The sequence below is a fragment of the Peromyscus eremicus genome, chromosome 5, assembly GCF_949786415.1.
Source record: "Peromyscus eremicus chromosome 5, PerEre_H2_v1, whole genome shotgun sequence".
NCBI classification, from domain to species: Eukaryota; Metazoa; Chordata; class Mammalia; order Rodentia; family Cricetidae; genus Peromyscus; species Peromyscus eremicus.
The window spans coordinates 15,472,285-15,487,048 of NC_081420.1; positions in this window are offsets into that span (position 1 = coordinate 15,472,285).

A 14,764-nucleotide genomic window follows, 5' to 3' on the forward strand; every position below is an offset into this window, starting at 1 on the left:
GTATGTGCTGGTGTGGAGGCCAGAGGCTGATTTCCAGGGTCTTTATCTTTCTCCATCTTAGATATTATCTGTCAACCGGACCCAAGGACCTGCCTGTCTCTGTCCCCTAGTGCTGGGTTTACAAGTGCGTGCCATCATGCCCAGAGGTGACATGGGTCTGGGGGATCTGCACTCAGGTCTTTGTGGCCTCACAGCAAGCACTTTGTTCTTTGCTCTCTGAGCCATCTCCTCAGCCCACTGATTTTTTTTTTTAAGCAGAAATGAAAACCTTCCATATTTTGTACTTTGCAAGCTTCTGGCTAGCAATATTGTAAATTTTTTAGGTTATATTCATTGTTAGAAAATTGTAAGTTTTACATTAAAGTAGAGCGCAACAGGCTAAAAAAAAAGTTTACTGTTGAACATTCAGCAGTAATTTAGAGTTTAGAGTTACTTGGAATTATCTTCTATTATATTTATGATATTGTCCCATAAGCTTAGAAACTACATTTCTTCACTACCCACCCTCTCCCTTCTGACTCATCTGTTTATTTCTCCTGCTGCATTCAGATGAAAAGTGAAATGCGTTTTCTCTCGAGGTTTGCTCTGAAACATCGTTTTCACACATTTTCTCACAGCTCCCAAACACTATTTTCAGCAGGTGACCATTGCAAAGTGGGGTGGACAGCTTCAGTACAGGTCTGCTGGGGGCTTGTCATGATGGCTTCATTGCATGTGTCCCCAGGGAAATGTGGAGGTTCCAGGGTGCAGAGGAATGAGTAGTTAGGTCACTCTGCACTCTGCTGTGTCTCTAATTATTGGGATGATAGAGGCCAGTGTAGCTGCAATCTCAATCTGTTTAATAACAATGTAGCTCTTTTTCTCTGCTTCATTGAGGCTGTCTTCCCAAGCCAGGCCTTGGTGACTCGGTGTTGCAAATACACCGTCGCAGGTTCCTGTAGTACTACATTGTGTGTACACACAGCCACACCCATTTGAATCCATGCTCTTACAAACACTACAGTTTCCTCAAGAGAGTCGAACCAAATCTCTGGGAGTGCAAGTTTCCCAGCAATAATGGTCTGTGTGTGTCTGTGTGTCTGTTTTAACTGTATCCGCCTCATCAAGGAGCCTGTGAAACAGTGCCGTGGGAGTGCTGCCCAGAGTCTGCACTGAGGACCAACGGCTTCTCCTCCTATTCTCTGAGATGGAGATAGAGAAATCCTGTCTGACCACCATCCTCCACAGCAGGGTTTACCAACGGGATGGAACCTGGTTCAGGGAAGCTGAGCTCTGTGAGTCCCAACCCTCTGACAAACCCTTCCTGAAAGAATGTGTATGTGCTACTTCATTTCCTGGAGTGACAAGGCATGTATTAAAAAAAATATTTCCTTTATTGTTACATTTTAGGCACGTTTACTGTTAGCTGCTTGGCTTCATTATGGATCATAGTCTGAATCTACAAATCAAGTATAATTAGACTTAGCGAACTGATTGGATTTCTAATTAAGCTACATTGGAGACAATGTACAATCAGTAAATATTCTGACTAGGTACATTTTAAAGAGCAACTCTTGGGCTTTTTGCTGATGACTAGACACCAGTGTCATTAAATTTGTTGGTGGCAAGCAAATTTTAAAGCTAAAATAGAGGCAATTAGTAAAGATCTTGAAATATTTAATCACGTTTGTCCAATTAGTGTGCAATTAGGCTGTGGTGTGGCATGGGACAGGCATTCTGCCTCAATGCTTGGTGCAGAAGGATCCCTTTGAAATTTTGCTGTTTAGTTTATTGATATATAAAAAGGAAGTTATGGTTGTAATTTCCAATTTTAAAAAAATAACGTGCAGATGGTCTGACTATCTATTTAACAATGTTAAACAAATCTAAACAAGGGAGCATGCTACCTGAATTGCACAGCTGTGATCTGTGAGTAAGTTCTGGATGGGGGAGATTACAGCTGTGCTTATCTGGATCACAGAAACCACCAGGCGTTTTAGACTGGAGGACTTGGAAGCCTGATCAGCTCGCCCAACAGGTCTCAACATGACTGGCAGCTCCTGACTTGTCCACGCTTCTGATGGTTAGCTATGCTTTTCTGAATTCCAATGACTTCAGTTTTATGCACAGGGAGAGCCTGGAAGAGATCTTGTAAAAAGTTGATTTGAAGAGACAGATGAACTGAATAGTAACGACCTGGTATTTTCATTGCAAACAGACTCACTCGTGGCCACTGGGTTGTGATGCTGTCCATGAGAGATTTGGCACACTATGTGCAGAGGGAGAAAGGCTGTGTCTTGTTTTAGACCCTGCCACAGAACGTAGTGTTAAGCATCATCTTTGACCTTGCTCTGGTCTTTGGGAAGGCAGGAGCTGTCCCATTGTGGTGGAAGAGCTGCTCTGAAGTGGACATAGCATCTTGTATCATTAAGCTGAGTCAGATCATGGGAGGGATGACTTCAAAGATGCTGGCAACCGTGCTGCTTCATGAGTTAGTGGAAGAGGCAGTGAGATGATGTAAGAGATAACCAAAGGAAAAAAGTATGGGTGGGGTAACTGAGAGGAACCCAGCATATACCTAGATAGTCTGTGGAACTCGTTTAGATGAAAGAATTATACACGAGTTTCTTCTGGGGCATGTACCACTACTCTAAAGTTTAATCATCTTAGTATCATTTGGGCTGGGAAATAAAAAGATGTTCTTGAGACAACTTGTTTCTCTAAACTCTGGTGACCTGGTAGGTTCAATATATTTTCATGCTGGATGCAGGGGCCTCAGGAAGAATGCCCAGACACACCCATTCTCTTGGGTATACTAGTATTCACATTGCCAGATGCGTGTGTATACTGTTTGGATGACTTTTGGAAACTGACCAGAGAAAACCGCACATGTAACTAAAGATGTAGAGCAGGAAAGAAGAGTAAAAGAAAAAATGTTCTTGAAAAGGGCACAAAAGAATATATGCAGAGTTTGGGATTAAACAAGGAACTAAATGAATATAAAGCCTTTTAGTGCTTTTGATTAGAATCTCAGTGAGCTTTTCCTAGCTCTGTTGTTTCCTTAATTTTAAAAGCTTTCCTTCCATACTCTACTTAACTTTCTGGAAGCAGGCTGTTATTGTCATAAGTCAATGCCAGACTTTTGAGTATCATTAAGTTATATAATTGATATTTAAACATCTAAATTCTATATTTAGAATTTCCATAAACTTACAGTTTTGTTCCTTGGTATCCTCCTCCTCCTCCTTCTCCTCCTCATTGCTTTGAGACAGGATCTGGCTCTGTTCTCCATGGTTCCCTGGAACTCAGCTATCCTTTTACCCTAACCTCTGAATTCTGCGAGGTGAGCTATACAATGCCTGGTTATTTATGATTATAAACAGAGCAAATTCCAAATATGAGAATGTAGGAAGTCATTGATTAGCTTAATGTGGCTCTCACCCCGATTTAGCAAAATGAGATCCTAAGATGCGGCCCTTGGCTGTTGGGGGGATAGTCCCAGAAGAGTCCTGAGAAACTTTGTACCACCCATGCCAGGTAAGCTGGTAACAGAGAAGAGATCATGCTGAGCATTTAGACACTGTGGCAGACTATATAGTTAGCAAATAAAAACACAGAGCGCCCTGTTAAATGTGAATTTCAGAGAAGGCAGTGGGTATTTTTATACCACTGTGTCAAACTATTGCATGGGGTATAGTCACACAAAAATGACTGCTAACTCCAGACCTCAAACTTAGCTGGGTGTGCTGTGTGTAACCTGGCAATGCTACTTCTGGAGTGCATCCACAGGAAGATATAAGTTACTGAGAAAAGCCTTGTCCTTACCCAGGACCTGTGGAGTTTTGTCTCTGTCTGATCACCTTGTGTTAAGATTTCAGGTTGGCATTGAGGGACTGGTTCTCAGTCCCAGCAAAGTTGCAGGATCTTCTTGGGTGCCTTGGAGTCCTCTACAGCCTGGCTGGAACCCAGCCTTACTAAATCAGACTCTCCTGACATGGGACTCAGGCATCTGTATTGACTAAAGTTCCCAGTTATCACAATGTGCAGTAAAGTGTAAACACACACACACACATACACACACATACACACACACACACAAAGAGTTCTCAATTATGACACCTTGGAACCACCTGGGGAATCATGTACATGTTATGTCTGGAGACCAAACCCAGAGGTTCCAACTTGAATCATCTTAGTGGGAATCTGGCTGGCATCCATGTTTTCAAACATACGTGTTATATAAAGTTAGGTAAGGCTGTTTTCATGCAGATACATAGTGTACTTTCCTTCCTCTCTTCCACTCTTCCTAGTCCCCTTGCTCCCCCAGGGCAGCCCAGGCAGTGTGAGGTCACATGGTTAAAGCAGGAGCTTAGGGGTGGTCCTATCCTCCCTGGACTCCATAAGAGGCGTATTACTGCCGGGTAGAAACCCCTTGTGCTGGGTAGCACCTGTGACTATGCAGAAGAAGAGCAGATCTGAGTTTCCCTAGGAAATACGAATTAGAACATGATGAGACACAGTGAGGTTTATGACTTCCTGGGCTCTCTTCAGACATTCAGGGAATGGAAAGAGACTGCTGTGGACAGTGGTGGGGCTAGCAGAGTTAGTCCAGGGGATTGGAAACCTGAACGAAGCAAATAAAGTCAATGATAGCAAGAGAAGAATATGGTAGAAGTAGGCATTCTATCCCCTGGAGCTGGAGTTATGGGCAACTGTAAACATCCTGATGTGCATACTGTGAACAGAACTTTTGGTCTTCTGGAAGAGCAGCAAGCACTCTTAACCACAGAACTGTCTCTTCACCACCACATTTGAGAGGAAGAGTAGCTGGTCCCTAGAGCAGACAGCCTTGACTCCTACAGAGTGTGGAGTCTGGAGTTCAACCTGGGACTGTTCTTACAGCTCTCCACCCTCCGTGTATTGTCTTCTGGTTGAAAGTTTGTTGTGCTGGCCACAGAACTTGAATAAATCAGAAATACACATAGCAGCTTGGGACTCCTATTAGCAAAGGCTAACAGTGATCTCATGGGTTACCATAGACTGAATTTGAGAGGCTCCAAGTAGGAGCTGCCATTTCTTCTGATTTTTAGAGTTCTCTTTCCACCTCAGTCCTCCTGGGTTATGGATATTTTGTCACCTCCCTAGGATTCTAGATATAAAATTCTCTCTGTATCATTTTGCCAATGACTATTTTAAGACACTGTTAACATATGCCCCAGCATCTATCCAGGTGCTCTGGGACTCACTAGAGTCGGCTAGAGAGCTGATTCCTGGGATCATAGAAGAGATGTTGAGGCCCCCCTCCCCTCCCTGAACTTCTCTGTGCCTGAATTTCCTTCCTTGCCTGTAGAATGAGGACAGCAGCCATAATCATGAGAAATTAAATGAATATGCAAAGCATTTGCAGTGTGCCCAGAAGTCATAAACCTCAATCTGTGTAAGTGGTTGAACTGTAAGCCCCTTCCTGCTCACAGGGACCTCGATTCTTTTTGTAAATGCTCCCTCCCCAACTTGGGTGCCCAGAAGAGGTGAAAGTGGACCCTGCCGTTTGCTTGGTGTCTTTGGCCTAACCCCTCTTGGTGCTAAGTACCATCTTCCTCCAAGGTTGCTCTGAGTTACATTATATGACAGACGCTTACTGTGTTAATGGAGAGAACAAAACAGTGGCCTCTTCCTGTGCTCACACAGCTCAAACAAGGCACTCTGCTGATAGCCTTACACACTCCTTTAAGCCTTTGCAAGTCTGGGTTGTATGTTTTCAACTCCGCTGACAAGAAAACTAAAGACTCGAGAGATTAAACAGCTCTCCACAGCTAAGCAAACATTAAGGACAAAGTCAAGGTCTGACTCAAGTTGTCTGCCTGGAGAGGTCAAGCTCCTTGTGTCTATTCTGCATCGGACGTGGCAATATGGTGGGTTGTGTGGAGGCTGCAGCCTCACAGAAGGCAAGAGTCATCCCGTGGGCTCTACATGGAAACCACAGCAGGAAGAAAAAGCAGGCTTCGGGGATACGCTGAAGTGCATTGTGCCTTTCTATATTCTTTTTTTTTTTTTTTTTTTAAAGGACAATAGTGAACACTTAAGCAGGTTCTCTTTGGGGAATGAACTGATTTCAAGGTGTGTACATTGTACTGGCTGGTTTTGTGTCAACTTGACACAAGTTAGAGTCATCAGAGAGGAAGGAGCCTTAGTAGAGGAAATGCCTCCATGAGATCCAGCTGTAAGACATTTTCTCAATTAGTGATCAATGGGGGAAGACCCAGTCAATTGTGGGTGTGCCATCCCTGGGCTGGTGGTTCTGTCTTCTATAAGAAGGTAGGTTGAGCATCCCATGGGAAGCAAGCCAGTAAGCAGCACCCCTCCCTGGCCTCTGTATCAGCTCCTGCCTCCAGGTTCCTGCCCTGCTTGAATTCCTGTCCTGACTTATTCAGTGCTGAACAGCAAGGTGGAAGTGTAAGCCAAATAAACTCTTTCCACTTTTTGGTCATGGTGTTTCATTGCAGCAATAGAAACCCTAACTAAGACATACATGTATGTCTTATGTTTACATGTATATATTATGTATATGTATACAAATGTGTACATATGTTTTAGAACAGATATTTGAAAACAGAGCAAGTTATCCATCAAAATAGGTAATAAATTTTAAGATTTTATTTTTGATTGGCACATATTTATTACACATAATGATGGCTTCATAAAGACATTTTAATTCAAATGTATTTTGTACTTTATGCACATTTTTAAATAATTAAAAATCATTTTGTGTGTGGATGGCATGTGTGCATGCGTTTGCATGTAGATACAGGTGAATGCATACCACAATGGGGGCAATGAGGTTGGAGAACAGCTTCAGCGTTTGTCCTTTTCTGTGAGCCAGGGTCTCTGCTGACTGCATGCACCAGGCTAGCTGGCCTACAAGCATTTTCTTTTCTGTCTCTACCTACCATCTTGCCATAGGAGCACTGGGGTTACAGATATGTGCTGCTGTGCCTGTGCCTAGAACATGGGTTCTAGGGCTAAAATTCAGGTCCTCACATTTATGTAGCAAGCATTTGACTCAAGGAATCACCTCCCCAGGCTCACTGTGTTACATTAATCTCCCTCTCCACCTTCTCCTATGCCCCCTCCCCCCTCCACTAGTCTCCTTCCCTGGCCCAGAGTCTCACTTCTACTTTCATGGGTGTGTGTGTGTGTGTGTGTGTGTGTGTGTGTGTGATGGAATCTGCCTAATTGTTCATCAGTAAATGAATGGATACAGAAAATATGGTATACACACACACACACACACACACACACACACACACACACACACAAAATGGAGTTTTACTCAATCATAAAGAAAAAGGAAAGTTTGTTGTTTGCAGGAAAATGAGAGGAACTGGAGAGCATCATGTTAAGCAAAACATATTTTCTGTTGCTTTCCAGTGGGCTGATGGAGTAAATGGTGCTTCTTTGGAGTAGGGGGTCAGGAGGGAATCTGTGCCCCACCACACCCCACTTAGTAGTGCTGCATCTGTTGTACACTCAGGAGGGAGGGGATGAGCACAGGACACTTCATTCTGGTTTGCACAAGAGCATAGTTAAGAGGGAGTGGTCACCTCCCTTCTAAAGGGGAACTGCTCAGCCAGGCTCTGCTCGGGTGACCCAGCTCCCTCTGAGTAGTCTTCCTAGAAGACTGAATGATGCTCCCAGGCTCTCTGTTGGCTAATCGGCTGGTGCAGGACCAGGCTACTTTGAGAGGAGAGAAAAGATGTTTTTCTTCCTTTGTCCTTCTCTCTCCCAGCAGCTCTCCTCTGACACTGCCCCCGCCCACATTGTACAAAGCCACGCAGCTTTGCCGAACAGGTCTGTAAAATTAATTATACTGTGAGTGCTTGGTAACCAATGAATTGTAAATTGTACATTATTAAAACAGCATCAGAGCTTTGACTGATCTATTATTCTTTGGGGAATGAATGAAGATAAGAGCTTTATACATTTTAGGGGGTCTTTCTTGCCACCATCCAGCAGGCACAAGGAAGAAACAGCAAGCCTTTCTGCTTGGTTTTTTGTTTTTGGTTTTGGTTTTTTTTGGCAAGTTGAATTAAATAGGAAGTGTATTATTTTCTTCTGTTATTAAATTGTCATACATGTTTTCATGTGTCTGCTCTTAGCATCTAATATGATAGTGGACATTGAATAAATGGTATTCTATGACAACTGTGATAATGTGTATCTATATATGCTCATCCAAAATGCAGTTCCTTGTCAACCCAATGTGAGTGGGAGATATATGATATGACATGGCATTATAATAAAACAAATTGTGTTGATATAGTGCTTCTTGGAAAAATCTCTGGAAGAATTCAGAGTAAACAGTCAGAAACAAAAAAAAAAGTCAGCTGAGTATGCACCAGGGGCTTTGTGGCTTCAGCTAAAAAAAGAAGAATCTGGAAGGAACTTTTTTCTCCTGTCTCTTCTAGATTCAACAAGAGTACCCTTGGGGGCTGCTGGTGAAGCTACTCTTTTTCCTGCACCATCTCCCCTGTGCAGGATTTCTCAGCATCTTTCCACCTGCCACGGTGATTCCTTCCAGGTACATCACACACTTCTCCATGGAAACTTCTTTCTGTAATTGACCAAGCCTGCAGCCCTGAGACTGAAGCTGCAAGTCTGCCATGCAGTATTGCTTTTGCAAGCAGGCATGCTGGCTGGGTGAATCATGACAGGTACCAGGCAAACCACACAACTGCACACCATGAAGATCGTTACCCAGCATCATCACAACTGGATGCCTCAGGACTGGGCTGTTTCTGAACACTGGGTAGAACCAGCTATATATTCTGCAGGGCCCATGTGAAGAGTAATGATGGGCTCATTGCTCACAGATTGCTAAGAATCTCACGACAGTCACAGCAGAGCAGTAAACTAAGTGTGCATCCCATTTAGCCGCAGAAGTTGCACAGGGCATGTCGCTGCCTGAGAGGTTGCAAGAATATCTGTAGTTTGGGTTCATTTTATCCTTCTAGTGGTCTGATCAGGCTATCAGAAAGTTCTGGCACTTCCTTTGTCAGTATAGCAGTGTTACCAACCAAGAGGTGTGCAGTGGGACTGTCATGGCTTCATCTCCACAGGAAAGGAGTGGCTGTGTTCTCTATGTGATGGCTATAGGGACAGGCTGAAGAAGAAACTGCCACAGAGAAATTGAAAATCAAATTTCTGACAGGATTTATTCTTAGACATAGTCCTCTCATGATTTTTTTCCCCAGCAATACATGATTGCCATCTCCTTGCTCTCTGATAACTCCTGTGAAATTGGGGCGGGTGTGTGTGTGTGTGTGTGTGTGTGTGTGTGTGTGTGTGTGTGTATCATCTGTCTCATTTTGTCCCTTAGGAACATTCTCTCCTTCCTCTTCTTCCATGAATTCCTTCAGTATCAGGAAGTAGAGGAGATGAGCAGGGGACGTGAGGGAAGAGGGGACAGCTGTGGTCAGAAAGAGCTCTGGGGCTATGTGAGAGCAGAGGGCAGCTGGTGGAGAGAAGGGAGGGTGGATGAGGGCTGTGCTGCCGGGATTTCCTCAAGGCCCCTCCATGTCTCTGCCACCCTGTGAACCCTGCGAGGACCTCAGCCACTGCTGTCATGGAAGGACAGACAGTACCATCTGGAGAGGCTCACAAAATGTATTCTGGCGTGCCTATTCTTTTAGGATCATGGCCACCAGAACTGTATGTTGGCATTATGAAAAAAGTAGATCCGAGGGTGGCCTCTCGTTAAGATAAGAAAAGAATTTATCCACAGTAGCCGTGATATGGAAACAACCTGGACGATCTTTGGTAGATGAATGGGTAACTACGATGTGTTCTGTGTCTGTATCTGAATGTATATATCAGAATAGTATTCAGGCTTAAAACTAAAAGGAGGAAATTCTGCCTTTTGTGGCACCCTGGAGGACAATGTGCTAAGTAAAATAAGCCATGAATAAAAATGGAAACACAACGTGGTCCTATTTACACATGGAATTTTAAAAGGTAAAATTCATAAAAGTAGAGCTTGCATTGCTAGTTACTTTGCTTCATGAAGTGATCTCTAGTTCTATACATTTCCTTACAAAAAGCCTAATTTTGTTCTTCTTTATGATGGAATAAACTCATTGTGTATACTGATACTGTATTGTCTGTATCCAGAGAGATGGCCAATGTCTGTTGGCCAAAGAGTATAAAGTTTCAGTTCTGTAGGGCTGGGAAGTTCTGGGTATCTAATGTATCCATGGTGACCATAGTTCATGGGACTGAAAATAGGCTATTCTGTTTGAGGTTGCTGCTCAGACCTCTACACAATCCCGTTCCCTAAACAAGATGACTTGGGATGTGGATGCTAGCTGGAGTTCTTCAGAGAAGTCCTGAGTCTTTGAGTAGGACAAAAAGTGTGAACAAAATGAAGCCTTGTGTTGAAAATAAACCTGGGATTGCTGTTGTAAGGCTTGGTGGCAGTCTTTTCCATAGGGCCTGTGTTTAAGGCTGTCCATCTCAAGGATATTCACACACACACACACACACACACACACACACACACACACACACACCTATGTGCATATCTCCCTACATAATATACACACGTGCATACTCACACTCCACCCCCACATAGACACTTCCACGACCCCCACCATACATACACACACCAATCACACCCCACACCACATCCCCAACACACATACACACATACACATTAGTGTAATTGTGGTGATCATTTCATAATATATGTGTGTGTGTGTATATATATATGTATATTTACATACATATATAATCAAGTTATATACTTGAATATACGTATCATTTGTCAATTATATGTCAATAAGACAGGTGGAAAAAAGAGAAGATCGCTGCGTGTCTTCTGAGTCCTTTTCTGCTTTGGGAAATGGGGTTGGCTTTCACTCTGGGACAGTGTCAAAGGGAGAGTTCTAGCGCCCGTTCTAGCTAGCACTGAATAAGGTGAAGCTGCCCTAAAAGGGCCCTATTTCTGCGTGCAGTGTGCCCTAAAATTCAAGAGAGGGCAGCAGAGAACCTACACTCACAGCCTGGAGGACCCAGCAAGAGTGTCTGTCACCTGAGGAATGCTAGCAGGGGACTTCGGGTCTTTTTCAAAACTTATGGAACCCTGGCGTTCACCCAAGCCTGGAAATCAGGTACATGATATATGGGATCGAAAGGAGGGAGTGAAGGCAGATTGCCATAGCAGACTCCTGCCCCCCATCCCCACCCCCAGCCCCCACCGCCGACGTCGGAGGGACAGTGCTGCCAGCAAAGCCAGCATAGGCGTGCGGGCAGACACCACTGTGCCGCCTGGCTGCCTCTGCTGTCCTGATTGCTTCTGCGGGGTCTCTGCAGTGAACAGCCCTACAGAGTCTGTCCTTGGCAGCGGCTCCCTACCCAGTAAGTTCCACTGCCAGAGAGAACTCTCGAGAGAGTCAGTGCTTCCAGGAGAGAGTTTGTGACAGGAAAGACATGTCTGTGGTCTCCCGAGAGACTGAGGTGGATAGCATAGGAAGGACTGGGAACAGGGCCTCCGAAACCTCAAGCTGAAAACACAACCTTTTGGGGTGTGTGTGTGTGTGTGTGTGTGTGTGTAGCCCTGGCTGTCCTAGAACTCGCTCTGTAGAGCAGGCTGGCCTTGAACTCAGAGATCCACCTGCCTCTGCCTCTGGAATGTTGGGATTAAAGGCTTGTGCCACCATGTCCCCAGCCTGAAAACACAATCTTAACCCAGTCCCGTGGAATCGGCATTAGGACCTCACCTCTGCATCGCCTCTTTATAATGCAGTTTCATGAGCGAGGTGACATTGGGATGTGGATCCCAAATGCAGCCCCTCCTTAAGCAGGCGAGGAACAGTGAGCGAAATGGAATCATTATTGGTCCAGACAAATCTCAAAACCACCGTGCAAGACTCTCGAGATCTGTGGAAGTATTTTTTTTACTCTGCCTGGTGTTAAGCCACATTGTAGAATCACCTCAACCTACCCAGAAAACGCCAGACTCTGTAAGCAGTTTCGATGCTGCCTCTGAAAGTTGAACCCTTTATGTATTTTTAACGGATTTTTGATTTCTTGATAAATAATTGAAATTTGTTAGAAATTTCATCAACAAGGTAAACTATTAGAACTGTGCAGAGTTGCGATCTCAAACTGGGAAAGCGTGCGTTATCTCTTCTTTTCCTTTCTGTAACCAGATACGATGGGTTCTCAACCTGTGGATCGCGACCCCTTTGACAACCCTCTATTTCCAAAATTATTTACATGATGATTCATAACAATAGCAAAATTATAGTCATGAAGTAGCAACAAAAATCATTTTATGGTTGGGGGTCACCATGACATGAGCAACTGTATTAAGGGGTCACAGCATTATGAAAGTTGAGAACCACTGGTCTAGATACACACCTGAGACTGCACAAAGCACATCTTAAATTCCTGGGCTGAGTTAACATAAAACTGTGACTCTGGGGTTGAGTTCATCTGCCACTTTATAGACACTGGAGCGCCGAGGGGTCTTTTCCCATGTGTGATAATAAAACCCAGACTTGGCAAGAACACAAGTCCACAACACACGTGCTCTGTCTCTGAAGTGCTGAAGCAGGAGGATGACACTGTATGGGTGCATCGCATGCCAGGAAATTGGAAGTAGAAGCTGATCAGCAAATTGGTAGGGTCTGCTGGGCTCCAGGGGAGTGCCGGGGACCTGGGGATTGACTTGTACAGTGATCATGGAGTTTTTCACCCTAGAAAAAATACCTGTGCAGGAAGCTGTACCTCTTCCCAGGAGCAGCCATTAGGATTGCTGTGGTTCAAAAGAGTGTTGTTCTCTTTACTGAGTAAAAATGCAGAGAGAGGGGTGTGTGCGCGGAATTTGTGTAAGAGGAAAAGGATCTTCCAGAAAAAGGAATATATGGTATAACGGCACAAATGGTGATTTTTAAAAAGGGTGGTAGAGGGGGCAGGGAGAAGGAGAGGGAGGGAGGGAGGAAAGAAAAGAAATGAGGGAAGGAGAAGGGAAAGAGAATGAGAAGGAGTTTTAATAGTACAAATTATATGTATGTATGTGTATATGTATATGTATGTGTATGTGTATATGTATAATGTATGTATGTATGTATGTATGTGTTGAAGTTAAAGTTTTCTCTACCTGAGGATGGGAGGCCTGAGCTTTAAAAAAAAATACTTTTAGATTTATTTATTTTTCTGTTATGTGTATGGATGCTTTGCCTGAACATACGTATGTGCATCTCGTGCCTGGTGCTCTTGTAGGTCAGAAGAGGGTGATGGTTAGGACAGTTCAAGCTGGAAACTGAATCTAGCTTCTCTCAAGAGCCACAAGTGCTTTTAACAACTGTGCCGTCTCTAGCTCCAGGGTTGCCCAAGTTGTACTGGCAGCTCCCCTTCCAAAAGGCATGTTTTAAAGTTTCCCAGCTTTGGTTTCCTTATCAGTAAAATGTGGGAAATCGATATCTTTTCATAATGCTATTGCATCACGACTCACTGGAATGCTGCGGTGGACACAATGAACTCCTAAATACTCACACACACACACACACACACACACACACACACATACACACACACACACACACACACACACCCCGCTTCACTCTGTTGAATTTATTGCAGTTAATAGGAATGCACAAGCCGCAAGTAATTTTCAGTATCAGTTATGAGATACCTTTTTCTCGGCCATGAATACACAGGTTTCGATGCTGTCTTCAACTTTAGCCTGTTTATTCTGGTTGTGATTTTGAGGTGGGATCTCAGGCTATCAACTTACTGAGGCTGGTCTTGAATTCCTTATCCTCTTGCCTCTGTGTCCCAAGTACTGGGGTTACAGGTGTGGGTCACCACTCCCTCTTCTTACCTCATGTCTTATCTGTTATGCAGTATACCACTCTAGTTTTATCTTTCAAGGTTGCTTCTCCACCAAAAGAATGTAAATAGACTAGTTAACCATGCAAGACATGAGCATTTAGCCACACCTCAGGAAACAGATCGAAACATCAGCAAGCATTGAACCTGGCCTCTAGAGCAAAATCAACAGCCACAACCCAAAGCTTCCTACAGGGAAGCTTGAAGAAAGCAGGGCTTCTTGGCTTTTTCACCACTGTGGTTCTGTCTTGCCCCCACCCTTTGTCTTAGCTTTCTTCACATCTGTCTTGGACCATGGTGTTTAAGATGGTGTTGTCTGAGCAGAGAGCTTCGTGGCTGTTCTGGAACAAAACAGGAAAGCATCCTTGCCTCAAGAAGGCTTAACTCCCCGAAGTGTCTATGTGCGTTTTTGAAATTGCTGCTATGCATATCTAGTAGACACATATCCATACACACTCATGTCTTCTACTTGCTTATTCCTGTCTTCTCCTGGGTGAGAGCAGGCACACTCCAGTCATTCCCTTCTCTACCCATCAAGCACGTGCTCTTTAGAACACCTACCTTCCAAGTAAAATGTGGAAGGCCAGGGATGAGCAGACGGAAGGAACTAACGTGCATGTTGAGTAGCTAAGTGTCTGAGCGTGTGTCAGCAGCCTCATACATGTGACCCACAGACTCTCGTTGTTCAATATCATGCCCTGTCCTAACAGCAAGCTTGCTCCTGGACCCGAGAGGTCAGGAAACTTCTCTGAGGCCACATGTGATAGAGTTCAGAACTGAGTTCTTCACACTCACTCATCTCCTTGTTCTTTCACAAAAGATCTTGGTCAATTCTTGAATTGTTCTATTCCCCTCCCTAGTGTTTTTTTTTTGTTGTTGTTGTTGTTTTGTTTTT